Source organism: Ursus americanus, chromosome 11, assembly GCF_024610735.1.
Source record: "Ursus americanus isolate L20-20 chromosome 11, mUrsAme1.1.p, whole genome shotgun sequence".
NCBI classification, from domain to species: domain Eukaryota; kingdom Metazoa; phylum Chordata; class Mammalia; order Carnivora; family Ursidae; genus Ursus; species Ursus americanus.
In genome coordinates, this window is record NC_142137.1 from 72,335,480 (window position 1) to 72,352,506 (window position 17,027).

The window sequence follows — 17,027 nt, forward strand, 5'->3', positions numbered from 1 at the left end:
ATGAAGTCATATTCAAATATTCAAGTACAAGATTATGCATGCATATGACTATATAAGTAACTACATGGCTTTAAAATCAAAGTCAATTTTCGTGAGTCAGAATAAATCAGAATATCACTGGACTAGGTCCTGCACTTGCTCGCTCTCTCTCTCACACACACATTGTGCTCATATATACCACATAAGTATTATGATTAACATACACGAACTTAAGCACTTGATTTGAGTATAAACTTTCTCGAGAGAATTGCAACATAAACTCAGATTTACCCAACCATGGTATAATCTTTCTTTACAATTTTTTTTCCTTCTACTATGTGAAGGCTCTATGCAAAGTTAAAACTACAATATCTGGCCCCTGATCATTCCAGGAACAATTGAGCGGGGTGTACAAGCCGGGCAGCTCTCTACAGTACAGAGCGTGAGATAAACGCACAGGTGTGGGGGTTTCATTACTGATGTGGAGGAGAAGGAGGGGAAAAAATACCAAAAATCACTGGAGGACACTAAATATCAGGTTTCCAGTTTTTTTTGTTTGTTTGTTTCTTTTTTTAAGATTTTTTATTTATTTATTTGACAGAGATAGATGGCCAGCGAGAGAGGGAACACAAGCAGGGGGAGTGGGAGAGGAAGAAGCAGGCTCCCAGCGGAGGAGCCGGATGTGGGGCTCGATCCCAGAATGCTGGGATCACACCCTGAGCCAAAGGCAGAGGCCTACCGACTGTGTTACCCAGGCGCCCCAGGGCTTCCAGTTTTCAAACAGTGGATACAACACATATGCGTGCCCCTCTCCTTCCAAACCTTTGCAAATACCGTGGCTGAGTGCAAAGTCAAGTCCCACAGTCACGTTCTTTCTCTACGAGGCATCAACCCAAACGACAGAGAAAACTAGACGGAAACAACACGTTGGTATAACTCACTGGACTGTAAAAGGTGCTCAGGAGGTGAAGGGCTGGAAGATGGCTTAGAGTCCCAGAAGCATCTGAAAAGCACAGGAGGGAGCTGGAGGTGGGTGTGGGCTGCAGGCCAGACGACCACCTGGTCTCCACCCGGAGGAGCGGATTTCTGGCCCCCCGTCCCACACAGACCACCACCAACCACCACCAAGCCACAAAACTAGAGGCTTATTTTCTGGAAAAACTCAACCTGGGGGATAGGGATTTGAGAAACGAGATATAGCAGAGGCCTGGGGTGAGGAAAGAGGTTGCAAACAGGGAAATTAATTCCATAATTGAACTGTGGAGACTTCAAAACCTTTCCCTGACGAGCTCCCCAAACATTAGCGGTGGGTTTCTAGGCCCCACAGACAGGCTATTGTGGGATCGCTGTCCGGGGAAAGGTGCCAGCCACACCCTGGGCTGCCCACACCCTGCCCACACGACACAACAGCCGCTTCCAGGCCCGGCGCCTCCAGGTGCAGGCCAGCTCCTCTGCAAGCTTTGTCCACACGCGGGCTCTCAGTGTGCTTTTTAGGGATTACTCTGAAATCCAAGCAGAGAAAGCAACACACCAAAAACAAAGGGAAGACAATCAATGGAAGTCTTTAAACACCGTTAAATGTGTCTTCGTTCCCTCAGAAAGTGTGGATCACAGTTATTAACGGACACAACAAGGCTGCCTAGTGAAGGTGTCAGTGTCGGTTTCCTGGGAATCAGAAACTGGGAGAGGGTGGGTGGTGGGCAAGTTTGCTGGGGAAAGCCCACGATGGCTGAAGGGAGGGAGTCAGACAGGGGGGCAGCCTTCAGAGCACAGCGCAAAACGTCTTGGAGGAGGAGAAGGAGGAGGAAAGGACTGGGTGAGAAGAGCCTGAAAGGGGAAATTCCTGACCCCCAGCAGGAGAGAGCAGAGCGACAAGGAACATTAGAGGAGCCCCACGTCAGATGGGAATGTGGGGGTTCCAGCTCCCTCCCTCCACAATGAATGGGAAGATTCTGGTTCTAGGACCTTCCCCACACCCACTAATTGGCTGGGACGGCCTGGGGAGAGTGTGGTCTGGTGTGCACGGTCCCACAGAGGGACAGCCGGACCCCTCAAGGAGACAGAGGTGTGCCCAAGAGCAGACAGTGGCGGCTCATGAAGACATGAGTATGTGGCAGGAGCAGGGAGCTCGTCCTTTGACGGCACCTTCTCTTGCTCACGCCCACCTTCACGTCACCTCCACTCAGAGACTCACAGAGGCTCCCGGTGGCCAGTTGACGAAGGAAGTAAAAACCTGAGCCTGGATGGCCGCTGATGCTCGGTGTCATCGCGCTGCGCAGCGCTGTGCCCACGTGGGGATGGCCCTGAGAAACGGCACTGAAAGCAAACCCCCGGGTAGCACCTCAAGCAGCCCGTCGGGCTTCCAGCCTGCCGGGACTGAAAGCTGGCCCGATGTGATCCATGCTGTGTCGCGGTGAACAGCTGACACTTTGGCCCAGTGAGCAGGAACTTGGAATGAAAGATGGAACTACAGATGCCCAGAACTTCTGGGGAAAAGACCTGCAGATGGACCCTTGGGATGGGCATACTGTGTGAAGGCTCTGTGGGCACACTCACCCAGCGCACCCGCTAATGAGGAGGCCCTCGGCAATCGGCGGACAGAGTGATGTCCTCACCCCCGCTGGCGTTGGTGGAGGCTCGTGTAGAGAATGGCCAGCGCGGCAGGAATGGGAGCTATGCAGGACTGTGACAACCTGGACTAGAGACTCACTGATCGCCCAGCCTGCCACTAGCGGAGGCTGCCCGAGCCCCTGGCATGGCATCATCCCCGGGAGGAGCAGCTGGCCACCTTGTGGTAGCTTGGTTATCCTGAAGCTTTTTAGAGTAGACACTCAACCTGGATATGAATGTGCCTTCCTCACCCATAGAGCTTCTGCCAGAACCACCATCCCAGGCTTGCTGGGTGCTCTCCTCCCTGCCACGGTATTCCACAATACACAGCATCTACCAAGAACCCCCTTTTATTTTCAGGAGGCAAAGGGCTGCAAGGGGCTCCCACCTGCAGAATTCGTTGCTTTTGCCACATCCAGAAGCTGTTTATCTTGTAGAAATTTAGAATGGCCCATTGAAGACTCAATTCACCAACTGGGAAATGTACCGTGCAAGTTTCGTGAAAATCACACTCAAAGAGGTGATCAAGTCTTTCACCCAACAACCCACGTATGGGCCATGTTAGTGTCCTATCGCTGCACAGCAAATTGCTACAAACTCAGCAGCTTGAAATGACACGCATTTCTTATATCACAATTTCTGTGGGTCAGCTTAGCTGGATCCTCTGCTCAGGGTCTCACAGGGCCACAGTCGAAGTGTGGGCTGGGGCTCAGTTCTCCTCTGAAACTCACAGTCCCTGCTCTTCCAAGCTCATGATATTTATTGGCAGAATTTATTTCCTTGCATCTGTAAGACTCATGGTGAGTTGCTTATTCAAGGCCAACAGGAGACAACCGCTCTGCCTCCCAAACTCTTGAAAAGATTCACCTGATAAGGCCAGGCCCATCCACAGGCTTTTGATTAACTGGAAGTCTCTTGATTAGGCCCTTCGATTACTTAAGCAAAAGTCCCTTCACCTTTGTCATATAATGTAACCTCATCATGGGCGTGACATCCTTCATGTGCACAGGTCCACCCACAATGAAGAGGAGGGGCTCCTACAGGGTGGCCACCATGTTATATTTCTGACTACCGCAAGTGCCATCCACAGGGCCAAAGAGCAGGGCCTTGCTGGTTTAGAAGTCGTATTTGCCTGGGAGGCACGTAGCACCAGCTGGACTGCATCAAAGGGGTTTCTGCTCAGGGGCAGAAATATGGTTCCTACAGCAGCCACGGGGGAGCCAGCTCCCCAGGTTATGGGCAGTAACTTCGTTCACACCTCCACTCTTCCTCTCCAGGCCCCTAACCTTTTTCTAACTGATTTCCTACATTAACTCTCCCTCCGTTTGATATATCTAACATGCCTTCTGTTTTTCTGCTTGGACATGACTGAAAAAATCACAATTTGTCCATAATGTAGGCTCAAAAAATGTTAGCCTCTTCCTGCTCAAGAGATTGGGATTTTTATCATCTTTTTTTGGCAATACGTTTCTAGATGTTACACACACGTATTCCCATGTGGATATGCAGCAACCGTTGGTGCAGAAGAGGACAGAATTCCACTAAAAATGGATGTAGGTTCTTCGAGCCTTCAGAATTACACCAAACACCTGTCCCAGCATAGATCTTTATACAAGACTAGATTTTTTTAAACTAGTAACAAACTGTAAAAGAATCAAAACTGGAACCCAAGAGCATAAACACCTAGAATGCAACCGAAAGAGATTTGAACACTGGATGGCAAAATTACCTGGCAAATTTCTTAGTTTTCACATCAAAAGATAGAATTAGTGGGGGTCACGGGTGGCTCAGTTGGTTGGGCATCTGACTCTTGATTTCAACTCAGGTCATGATCTCAGGGTAGTGGGATCCAGCCCTGAGTGGAGCTCCACACTCAGCACAGAGTCTGCCTGAGATTCTCTCCCTCTGCCTCTGCCCTTGCCCCTCCAAAATGAATACATAAATCTTTTCTAAAAAGATAGAATTGGTGATAGATATTTATGTATGTGTGTCTACATGCATCCGTTTAGTTGTTTATATTCTTGTTAATTAAAAGACTTGGGGTATCCTTGCACAAAGTACATACAGGAAATGTGTTTTCCAATGTAATCTGTGTTCTGAACTGTGCTGGGGGCAACATGCCTACCCTAGCGGCATCCCTAACAGCAGCATGGCTACGCCTCCCTGGCAGGACCAGCTGGCAGGAAGCCTTTCTAATCATATCTCACACACTGTGTTAGGAACGTTCATTTATACGATGAAGAAAGAGCTTGACAAATGAGCTTCTGCTCAATCTGAAAACAATTGTTCAGAAATCCAAAGTTAGTGGATTTCATGCCACTGTTTATGAAGTTGTAAGTATATTGGTTATTCATTTAAATGAAATACATTTTTCCTAAGGAAGCATTTGCTTAGGAATTGATATATCATATCACTCTGGGAGTAAACAAAGAGAGAACTGGAACTGGTAACAGAGTTAAACCAACACACACCTGTCTTAGGCGGCTTTGTTCATCTTGCATTCTGTATAACACAGATTACTGCTGCCCTCCCTCTCCCCCAATTACTAGATATCTACGTCTCTAGTCTTCTCACAGGAAAGCAAATACCCCAAGGTCAGCAAAGGATCTCTCTCTCTCTCTCTCTCCCTCTTTTTTTTTTTTTGTTGTTGTTGTTGTTGTTGTTGTTGCTTCTTCTCTCTTAGGAATGTCAGGCCACTGTTAAGAGACTATCACATTTTGAGATCATCTCAAAAACAATGAACACAGTCTTGAAACAGTATGTTGAGGAAGAAATTGGGCACATCAAGTGATGACGTAAGTCTGGGTAAATCAGCTCAAGAAACAAGGAAACAGGAGATTTTGATATGACAATCAGGACCTACCAACACTCCATTTGGGTCATTTTTTCCTCTGCCCTAAAAATCCCATTGACACCTTGCCCCAGACTTCCTTACACAGACACATCAAAGAAATAATACTTGCCCTCACATTTGTCTTCTGATGTGGGCTCTACTCAACACGTACTCAAAGGCAACATTTGGTATCAGATATGTCTAATTTTATCAACGATAAAGCCTTAACTCAACAGCAGGTGCAGAAATTTGCCTTCATCTTCAGGCAGCTTATTTTCCCAGGCAAAATCACAGTTTTGTGAGGCAAATCCCTATGTGCAACCTCTTCTCAAGGATACTTACTGCAAATGAAACAATCCTACTTTTCCTGGAGAGGTTTCAATTTCTGATAAAAAGCCCAAATCCTTCCCTATATAATTAAGAGTTTCCCAATTTATTGAAAATGACCAACACCAACATAGAGCCCCCACTTGACCCTTCCAAGTCTCTATTAGGATATCTGTCCACCGAAACAGGTCTGCCAATTACACTTGTATTCTTAACCAGCTCCTGAGGTGGTCTCTGAAGTCATTGAGCACCTGCAAGCTTATACCCTAACCAACCTGAACGTTCGAAGCTGCCAGCTGGACCACTGCAGCCTACTGGCTTGTAGGCAGTATTAAAATGGCTAAAATTTCATCCAGAGCTTAGAGGAATTCAGGCCGCCAGAGCTCCATAAATTAAAGACTGATAACACAAGTTCTACTTGGGCCTTCTCCATCTCTGCATTCTGTTCTGCCCCATCTCCACTTGGTTTGACTTGGTACATTTCCTAAAAACAAGGACCAGGAGTCCAGGGCTACTAAGCCGAAAGTCGTTTCCATTTTGGATGGAAATAAGCAGTTCCAATTCAATTCTACTTTAAATCTCTCCAAATAATTTGTAAATATAACCTGATTTTCAGCAAAAGCCAGATGATTCTGACAATAGTTCCATGCTTTTTTGTAAAAATTCAATAAGTGTTGATTGATTTTTTTTAATTCATCGATTCTTTCTACTAATGATGGTTGGATGATCGATTTTAAACCTAACCAGAGAGTACACCAATTTTATTAGGTCGAGTAAAATATTACCAAGATGATTCAAGTAAAGGAATCAATTACCATAAGGCACCATTTCTCAAGACCCAGATTATATCAGGCTAGACATACTCATTTCACAGAGTTGATGTCAAAGGCTGATGTGTGTTTGTAATCACATGCACAGATTGATCTTCTAACATTATCTTCTGAAGTCCATGAAGGGAAAGCTCAGGCTTTTTGAAATTGCTTAGCCATTGTAATCTTTAATTCAAAAGCAGAAGCTCAGTCTCCACTATCTCTAGGAATTTTTGAATCTAAATGAGCTAAAGCACCAAACCAGTGTATTGACCATTCTTGTTCCAAGACTTCAAATCAATAAACTCTCCAAATCTAATAGTTTCAGTAATAGAACTGTTCAATCATTCACTCACAGAAATAAGGATGCATGCAGTTATGGTCGAGAGCAGCTTAAAAGATAATTGAATCAACACCATTCATCTTCCTGAGGGTTGCCTGGAAAAGATGAGAGAAAGAAATAAAAGATTGAAGACAAACTCCGAACTTACTTAGTGAAACATTCTGTCTTTTTGTAGGATTCCAATGCACACAAACAGAACACAATCCACAGTGATTGTCCAACACTTTCCCTTCCTTTGTACCCTCACAACACGACTGCAGTTAAGGGGAAGACGGAATTAACGGAACACCTTTTCAGTGCACACACACATGTGATTTCCCACGCAAGGCCACCACATTACATAAATATGGGAAGCGCCATGCACCTTGTAGTCACTTTGAATGACACCCCCTGGAGTTGTGTAGCACCTCACCCACTTACTATTTTAAGACAAGAAGTCAAAAAGAATGAAAGTACCCTAAAACCAAACTTTGCCTAGTTCAATTGAGAGCATTCCAAGATTAGCCTGAATTCTCTGAATTTTTATTTAGAAAACAAATGGGTCTCCTGGGAATTTTTAATAAATTTAAATATTTTAGTTATTTCAGGGAAAAACATCAGTGAGCCTTTATTCACATTTACCAGTACTCTGTGGTTAAGAATATTTACGAAAAGAATTTTCAAAATCATTGCCCACTAGTATCTCTGAGCCAAGGGAAAAAAAGGATAAAAAATTATAATCCACAGTTCAGTTCTTATAGTCTACAAGTAAAATATTTAGAGACAAAACAAGGGAGACAGTTTATAATCCTCCTATTTGTGAAATGAATTACTTTAAAGCAGCTCAGTGGAACTGATAGCAATTATACAAGAAGTGAAAGGGACAGATTAGGATTATTTTGTTCTTTAAAGGTATTTGCACTACCTGAGAATTAGTTTAGTGTTATTTGAAAGCAGATTTGTATTAGTTGTAAATGTATATGCAAAGTCTAGAGCAACTACTAACAATAGTTACAAAAGAAGTATAACTGTTAAGAAAGGGGGAAAACTAATCATATAAAATGCTGAATTAAAATCACAAAAGACAAAAAAAGCAGAAGACAAAGATAGGATCAAAAAAAGGGACAAAGAACGGGAAACAGTAACAAATGTGGTAGATGTTAATTCACCTATGTCAATAATCACTTTAAACGTCAATGGTCTAAATTGAAACCAACTGAAATACAAAGATAGTCAGATCAAAAAATAAGACCCAACTATACATTGTCTACAAGAAACCCACTTTATATATAAACACATATAGATTAAAAGTAAAGGGTAGAGAGAGTTATACCATGCTGACACTAATGAAAAGAAAGCAAGAGTAGGTATATTAATTCTACACAGAGCAGACTTCACAGCAAGGTTAACATGACTAAAGAGGGGCATTACATAATGATAAAGGAGTCAATCCTCCAAAAATATATACTAATCCTTAACATGTGTGCACCTAACAACTGAGTATAAAAATACGTTAGGCAAAAATTGATAAAACTGCAAGAAAAAATAGAAGACTGCACTATTATACGTGAGACTTGAAATCTGTTCTAACAGACATGGACTGACCCAGAAGCAGAAAGTCAGTAAGGACAGAGTTGAACTCGAGAACACCATTGGTCAACTGGATACACTTGATAGCTATAGACTACTTCATCCAATAACATCAGCATATACTTTCTACTTGACCCCACTGGGACATTCACTAAGATAAACCACATTCTGGGCCATAAAACATACAAGGATAAAAATCACACCACATCTGCTATAAGACCACATTAGAATTAAACTAGAAATCAATCAGAGAAAGAAAGTCCCTAAACACATGGAGATTAAACAATACACTTCTGCATAACACACGGGTTAAAGAAGAAATCACAAGCAAGATTAAAGCATTTTTTTTGAACTAAAATGAATGCGAAAATACAGCTTTTCAAAATTGGTAGGATACAGCATAAACAGTGGAGGGAAGCTTGAACTATTGAATGCATATATTTGAAAAGAAGGAAAATCTATACCAAAAATCTAAGCTTTCACCTTAAGCAACTTGAGAAAAAAGAGCAAATTAAATCCAATGTATGCATAAAAAATAATAAAAATTAGAGCAGAAATCAATGCAATTGAAAGCAAGAAATCAATAGAAAAAATCAACAAAACTCAAAACTCGTTTTTAGAAAAGATCAATAAAATTGATAAGCCAGCTAGCTAAGAAAAAAAGGGGGGAGAAAAAACAGAATTACTAATATCAGAAATGAAAGAAAATGCACCAATACAAATCATATAGACATGAAAAGGATAGCAAAGGAATATTATAAACACCTCTATGCCCACAAGTTTGATAACACAGATGAAACTGCTTACAAGACAAAATCTTCCAAAACTCACACAAGAAAAAATAGACTATTTGAACAGGTGTTATAAAAAAATAAAATAAAATAAAAAAATATTGAAACACCAGGCCCATGTGGATTCACTAGTGAATCCTCCCACACACTTAAGAAGGAAATTATACCAATTCTCTACAGTCTTTTCTAGAAGATAGAAGCAGAGCAATATCCTTAACTCACTGTATGAGGCCAGTGTTACCCTGATAAGAAAACCAGACAGAAACATCACTGGAAAAGGAAGCCACAAACTAATATCTCTCATGAACATAGAAGTGAAATCCTCAAACAAACATAGCAAAACAAATCCTGTAATGTCTAAAAAGAATTATACACCACAGCCAAATGGGATTTATCCCAAGTATGCAAGTTTGTTTTAACATTTGAAAATTCATTAACGTAAGTCATCACATCAACAAGCTGAAAAAGAAGAAAATCACAGGATCATGTTATAGATGCAGGAAAAACATTTGACAAAATCCAAAACCCGTTAATAAAAAATGGTTATAGATGCAGGAAAAGCATTTGACAAAATCCAAACCCATTAATAAAAAATGGTTATAGATGCAGGAAAAGCATTTGACAAAATCCAAAACCCGTTAATAAAAAATGAAAACAAACAAACGAACAAAAAAGCAAAACCTCTCAGCAAACTAGGAGTAGAGGGGAACTTCCACAAATAGATAAAGAACATCTATAGAAAAGCTACAGCTAATATCATACTTAATGACGTGAAAGCTGAAGCTTTTTCACTAAGATGAGGTGCAAGGTTAGGATGTCCCCTCTCCCCATTCCTTTTTAGCATCATACTGGAAGAAAGCCGATGCAAGAAACAAGAAAATGAAAGAAAATGTAGACAGATTAAGAAGGAATAAATAAAAATGTCTTTGTTCTCAGATGATACACTTACCTATGTAAAAAATGCAAAAGAATAAACAAAAAAAGAAAAAACCTTCTAGAACTGATAAGTAATTATAACAAGGTTACAGGATACAAGGTTAATATACAAAAGCTTATGAACAGATGTTTAAGTCCTAGGTCATTCAGAAGTTACAAAAATTTAAAACAGCAGTGAGATACCATTCCATATCCATTAGAATGACCAAATTCAAGACACTCAAAACACCAAATGCTGGTGAGAATGGAGCAGTGGGAACTGTCATTCATTGTTAGTGAAAATGCAAAATAACACAGCCACCTTGGAAAGCAGATTGCCAGTATCTTACTAAACAAAGCATACTCTCACTATATGATTCAATAACCATGCTCTTGATAGTTCCCCAAATGAGTTAAAAACATATATCCACACAAAAACCTACCTATGGATGTTTATAGAAGCTTTGCTCATAATTGCCAGTTAGAAGCAGCCCTGATGTCCCTCAGGAGGTAAATTGATAAACTGTGGTACGTCCAGACAGTGGAATATTATTCAGCAATAAAAAGACATGAGCTAGCAAGACATGAGAAGACATGGAGGAACCTTAAACGGGTGTCATTAAGTGACAGAAGCCAACCTAAAAGGTTGCATACCATGGCACTCCAACTGTATGACACTGTGGAAAAGGCAAAACCATGGAGACAATATAAAGATCAGTGGCTCCCCAAGGTTGGGAGAGAAGAAGAGGAAGGAATAGTCAGAACACAGATGATGTTTAGGGGAGTGAAAATGTTCTTTATGACATTATTATGGTGGATGCACTATACGTTTGTCCAAACCCATAGAACATACAACATCAGGAGTGAGCCCCAATGTAAGTTAGGGACTTTGGGGGGTAATGATGTGTCAGTGTAGGTTTATTGATTGTAACAAGTGTAGCACTCTGGTGTGGGGTGTTGATAGTGGAAGAGGTTGTGCACGTTTGGGGGGCTGGGGTTTCATGGGAAGTCCCTGTCGCTTCCACTTGATTTTGCAGTGAATTTAAAACTGCTCTAAGTCTCCAGCGGTGGGCCTGTGGGGAGCATGGCAGCAGGCTCTGAGTGGAGGCAAAGAGAAGGAGCGGCCGCGAGGCAGCTCTGGAACAGCCCACAAGAGGGGCTGCTGTCTGCACTGGGAGGTCTTGTCAAGAGAACTTGTAGAAATGCTAGCAATTTCAAGAAACCAAATGTTGTTGCCATCAGACGAGGAGAACTAGGTCCCGGAATGGTTAATATCCAGGGATGGGGAATTTCAAGAACTGATGAAATTGGCACTCAATCAGGGAAATACCCATCATGAAATGTAGGCTGTAGAAAAGGAAGTGGAGAAGAGAGATAGTGATATTCACTAACTACAAAAATGCTAAAGGAAGCAGAACAAATACTGGCCACAGTGTTTACCAAGCAAAAGAAAAACTCAAATCAATAGAAAAAGCAAGACAAGGTACCATCTCTGCCGAAGAAAAAATTAAGTATGCACATAGGATTAGTGCAAGCAATGCAGCGTGTGCCCCACTGACCTAGGTCCCAGGGGACCTATGGTGACCACATCCAACTGATGTAGAGCTGAGAAGTGGGTTACCGGGTCAAATGAATAATCCTTCCACTAATGGTATAAATGGTCATTTACCAGGGGATGTCCTCGCAGCAGGCAGATTGCCAGATGTCCTTGCTCCACAATACCCATCGCAGTCAAGTGACATGGCAATGAACACGCTACCACCAAATCACGGGAATGACCTCCAGGGCATAATACGGAAAATGAAGATGATGCAGAAGTTATGTCAACAGACTCCTCGAGCAGTAGTAATGACTCTGATCATAAAACATTAAAGACAAAATTCATACAGAATTGAATACGATGGGGGCTACCCGGATGGCTCAGTCAGTTGAGCATCGGACTTTCGATTTCAGCTCAGGTCACGATCTCAGAGTTGTGAGATGAGCCTTGCTTCGGCGGGCTCCATGCTGGGCGTGGAGTCTGCTTAAGATTCTCTCTCTCCCTCTACCCCTTCCCCACTTCATTCTCTCTTTAAAAAACAAACAAACAAACAAAACAGAATTGAATATTACTGAATTCTGTTTCTTAAATAATCGCAAAGCTGTAAAAAATAGACAGGTAACACTGGCTATAGTGGAATTGTGCAGCCCACGAAAAATCACTGTACTTTTTTTTTAAGATTTTATTTATTTATTTATTTATTTATTTATTTATTTATTTGAGAGAGAGAGACAGAGATAGTGAGCAGGGAGGAGAGGGAGAAGCACGCTCCCTGCTGAACAGGGAGACTGACTCGGGGCTCAATCCCATGAGCCAAAGGAAGTTGCTTAACCAACTGAGCCACCCAGGCGCCCCAGTACTTTCTTTTTTAAGCCAAAAATTATGGTTTCAATTCTAAACCACTAAGTGAATATTTAAAGTATAATTAAAATTTATTGTTGGAAAAGAATTATTCATTTCAGTGCCGCTCTACCCTGTTCTAGTCCAGTTCTGTTGGATCTGTACATAGCAGCTCTGGAAATAAAAGTTGAGGGATATGACCCATGCACATATCACTAATCAGCCCCTGGAATTGTTTAGAAAAGCATTTTAAATAAGGGCAGTGGATCAGTGACTGTGTATCATATCTCAAAATGACAAAACCCTCATTTGGAAATGAAGGCTTAGTGACCTTAGCTTCTGTTGCAGTAATGGGGGAAACGGTCTCAATTTGTACTGTCTGTAATTTTTGTAAATAATTTTGTAAATACAAACTATTGTTTGTAAAATATTTAAAAAATAAAAAAATCAAACCTCTCTAAAAAAACAACGGCATGAATGGAGCTAGAGATTATTATGCTAAGTAAAATAAGTCAGTCAGAGAAAGACAAATACCATATGATTTCACTCATATATGGAATTTAAGAAACAAAACTGATGAACATAGAGGAAAGAAAAAAAGAGAGAGAGGGAGGCAAACCATAAGAGAGACTCTTAACTAGAGAACAAACTGAGGGTTTTTGGAGGCATTGAGGGTGGGGGATGGCCTAGATGGGGGATGGGTATTAAGGAGGGCACTAATGATGAGCACTGGGTGTTATATGTAAGTGAGGAAGCACTGAATTCTACTCCTGAAGCCAAGATTACACTACACGTTAACTAATTAGAATTTAAATAAAAGCTTGAAACATTTAAAAAACTCCTCTAAAAAAAGGTCTTTATGTTTTTTTAAAAAACCTTCACACATATGTGGATCTTAGAACAGAAGTTTAAAATAAATGAAGCAAAAACTTCATAAATGGCAGGAAAAATAGACAAACCCACAAGTTACATACTGTATTATTCCATTTATATGACATTCTTGCAAAGGCAAACTATAAAGACAGAAAACAGATAGTAATTGCCCAGGACTGTGGGCTGTGGGAAGGGTTCACTACGAGAGGGCAGAGGGAATGTTTCAGGGTGATGGAACTGTATAAAATCTTTATCGTGGTGGTAGTTGCAAGCCTGTATACATTTGTCAAAACTTACTGAACCCTACACTAAAAAGGGGGAATTTTACTATATGTAAATTAATTATCAATTTTTAAATTAGGCAAAATAAAGAAACATTAAAAGACAACGGAAAATATTCATTGCAACATCTATCTACAGCTATATATTCTTACTTCCAGCAATTCAATTAACTTCTTTTTTTTTTTTTACATGGACCAATTAGGAACACTTAGTTCCAAGATTAGCTCTCACACTTCTTAGCTGTGCTAAAATCGAAACTACCCCAGGGTTCACATTTCTCTTGTGAAAAATGAAATGAGTGCATTCAGTAAACAAAGTAAATGATATTCGAGACGTCTTTCAGAATACATGGCATTGCACTGACCCAGCACACATCCGTTTAAGCAATTCTTTCAGGTTTTTGTTTGCTAACCACATTCATAAACGCCTCTGCAAGTTGAAAACAAAAGTACTATGAATCACCGTACAGCCAGAGATGTGGTTATTCACTGAAATTTAGAATTGGAAGGCAACTTTATGATCAAACATTAAATCCTTTTTATAAAGCACATTGGGTCCGGTTGGGTTAGTGCCCAGGGTGGCTTGTTGGTGACCATGCCGGACCATGTCAGATCACATCAGCTGCCTTTGCTTCTGTTTTCCATCTCATTCCAGCACCTAGTCGAGTGCAACAAGTGTGATCATGTCTTTCTTTAACTCCAAACTTCCCAATGCATTGTTATGTCAGAGTAAAATCCCAAGTCCATATAGTAGTAAGTATGGCCTCACATGATATGCCCCCTTCTTGCTTCTGGAACTTCACTTCCTATGACTCTTTGTCCCCATTCTTTCCGTCCCAGGGACACAGGACTCATTGCTGTACCTCAACCACTATACAGCTGGCCCCCTCTCTGAGAATGCTCTTCCCTGGCATCACTTTGCCTCTCGTTCTATCTCTCTCAGTTCCTCCAGGTCTTTATTCAAGTGCTACTGAAACCATCAGGCCATCCTATCTAAGGGTGCAACCACCCAGCCCCATGGACTGTTCTTCTTAGCACTTATCAGTTTGTGACATGCTGTAGATCTTCGAATAATGCTCACTTCATTCTTTCCAACTGGGATGGAAGCTCCACGACCAGGAAAATGGATAGAAAAGTTACTCCCAGGGAGCAGAATTAGAGTTCATCGAAGAACCATCCACCATCAGCCACAGGGTCTCCACAGAGCCTCCCCAGCATTCATTCTTAAGTGCCATGGAGAGCGGATGCTGTCTGTCTCCCATTATTTAATTCTTTCCTCACTGGAGTTTGTGTTGCAGTTATCGTGCACCTGTTTCACATCTTTGCTGGTGTGAGGGAAGCACACAGGACTTGTCTATTGGGTCATAGCTTTCTAAACACTGCCCACAGACAGTACTGAGGTCTGGACTTGACACTACAGGTACTGACTGGGTGGGACACTGGGTTGTCTCCCTTGGATATGGGCAAGAATATTTCCTTTGGGAAGAAGAATGCAAACAGATTATATCGTGCTACTGGATGGCTAACTGGACATGAAAATTCATACACCTCTTCCCATAGCATAAAGTTGTCACTAGAAGCACTAGTGGCAGCCGGGGTGACAGTCCCCAGCTGTTCCTTTGCCTCTAGAATAGGCCACATAGTTCTTGCCAATGGAACATAAACAGAAGTATATTTGTTACTAACAAGTCATAGCAGGAGAAAAGTTGAGATGAGTCCTTCACCCTGTTGTGCTCCTTCTGTCGACCAGGGACTGGAGGCACAAGGTGTGAGCAACCACAGACTCAAAACCGTCACTGTCTGACCGGGGCCATGGACTGGGACTTGCCTGCGAGCGAGCACCAAACTCGCACTGTGTCAAACCCATTGGCTGTACCAGCTCTTACTCTACCTAACGCATGCCCAGAGCTGCTTTCCTAGTCATGACGCCCGAGTCTTTTTAAAAATTGTTCTCACCCTCTCCCAAAGTTAGAAAGTTAAGGGTATGAGCTAATGGCTTCTAAATACCACCAACACACACACACACACACACACACACACACACACACACACACACACAAGAAGGGACCCTCAAGTGGCAGTTAATGGAACAAACAAGATCTCCTCCTTGTTGATTTTCTCTGCATGCGTAGCTATGCATTATGCAGGGTTCTTTGATTATTAATGATGACGGTTTTTTAAATGACAATTCCTGGTACCCCATTAAATCATAATATGGAATTATGAGTACTACACAGAGGTCGCTATAAAGTGCTCTGTGGAGAGAAAATCTGAAGACTCGGGAGCCCGTGACAAGGGCGGAGTTAGACGGTCAAGGTGCTTCCTCGCACACCGGAATAAAGGGTTTGGGTTTGATATGAAGTAAATGTGCCCTCAGTAAACGTGTTTAAGAGTCTCTCTACTTAAATGTCACCTGCTCAGAGAAGTCTCCCTTCCCAGAACACCTACTTAACTAGAAACTCTGTCCTCGAAGTGTGCTGTCTCTTCATCCATGATTGCTTTCCTGCATACCTTCCTCACTATAGAATAGAAGCTTCCTGAGTCAGTCAGGGGTGTTATCTTACTCATCCCCCAAGTATTCTTGGGACTGAGCAGATGATCTGGCCCAGGGGGAACACTGAGTAAGTACTGCCGAATGAATAAAACGGGGAGTGTTTGTGACAGGTCTGTGTCACTCTGTGCATGTGCCTAGACCCACAGGAGGCTAGACGTGTTGTCCCAAATGACAAACTCTTCAACCTTAGAGCCAGAACTGTATACCTAAATATTTTCTAAGGGGGCCCTATAATTCTTCTTTGGGTTTTGCCAGTTCCTTTCTCTATCAGTAGGAACATTGGAACAGTGAGTGCTGGGTGCCTTGCTTGAACAAGCAGACAGGAGCCAGCCTGCCCTCCACCTGGAGAGCATGGTAGGTAGCAGCCGCAGGGGGACGCGTCTTCAAGCCATCCCAGAGCTGGAAAGCTCGTTACTGAACACACTCATTAATGAGGTGGGTTGGATTTTTTTTTTAATTCTACATGCCGACCCTCATTGGGTTCCCTTGTCACCTCCAGAATGGTCCCACCCTGCCCAACACACACTGGCACTGAAAATCCCTATATGGGAATGAAAAAAACATACTTCCATTTCTGTAATGCCATTCAGACATGATAAATAACACAGTAAACTAAAAAGTATTTATCGTTCTCCAGATCCCTTTTCTGGGCCAAGGTACGTGTTTAGTAAACAGCGAACTGCTTAAGGAATCGGAGAAGAATAAATTCTAGACACTAGTGAGATAAATAAGGAAAAGCAAAATAACAGGTTTTCTTCTCAAG

The 17,027-nt window shown here is 42.1% G+C and overlaps 1 pseudogene; it reads left to right on the top strand.

Moving 5' to 3' along the window:
- The first annotated feature begins 11,323 nt into the window (after positions 1-11,323).
- LOC123797548 (mediator of RNA polymerase II transcription subunit 4 pseudogene) lies at positions 11,324-12,071 on the top strand (annotated as a pseudogene).
- The last annotated feature ends 4,956 nt before the right edge of the window (positions 12,072-17,027 follow it).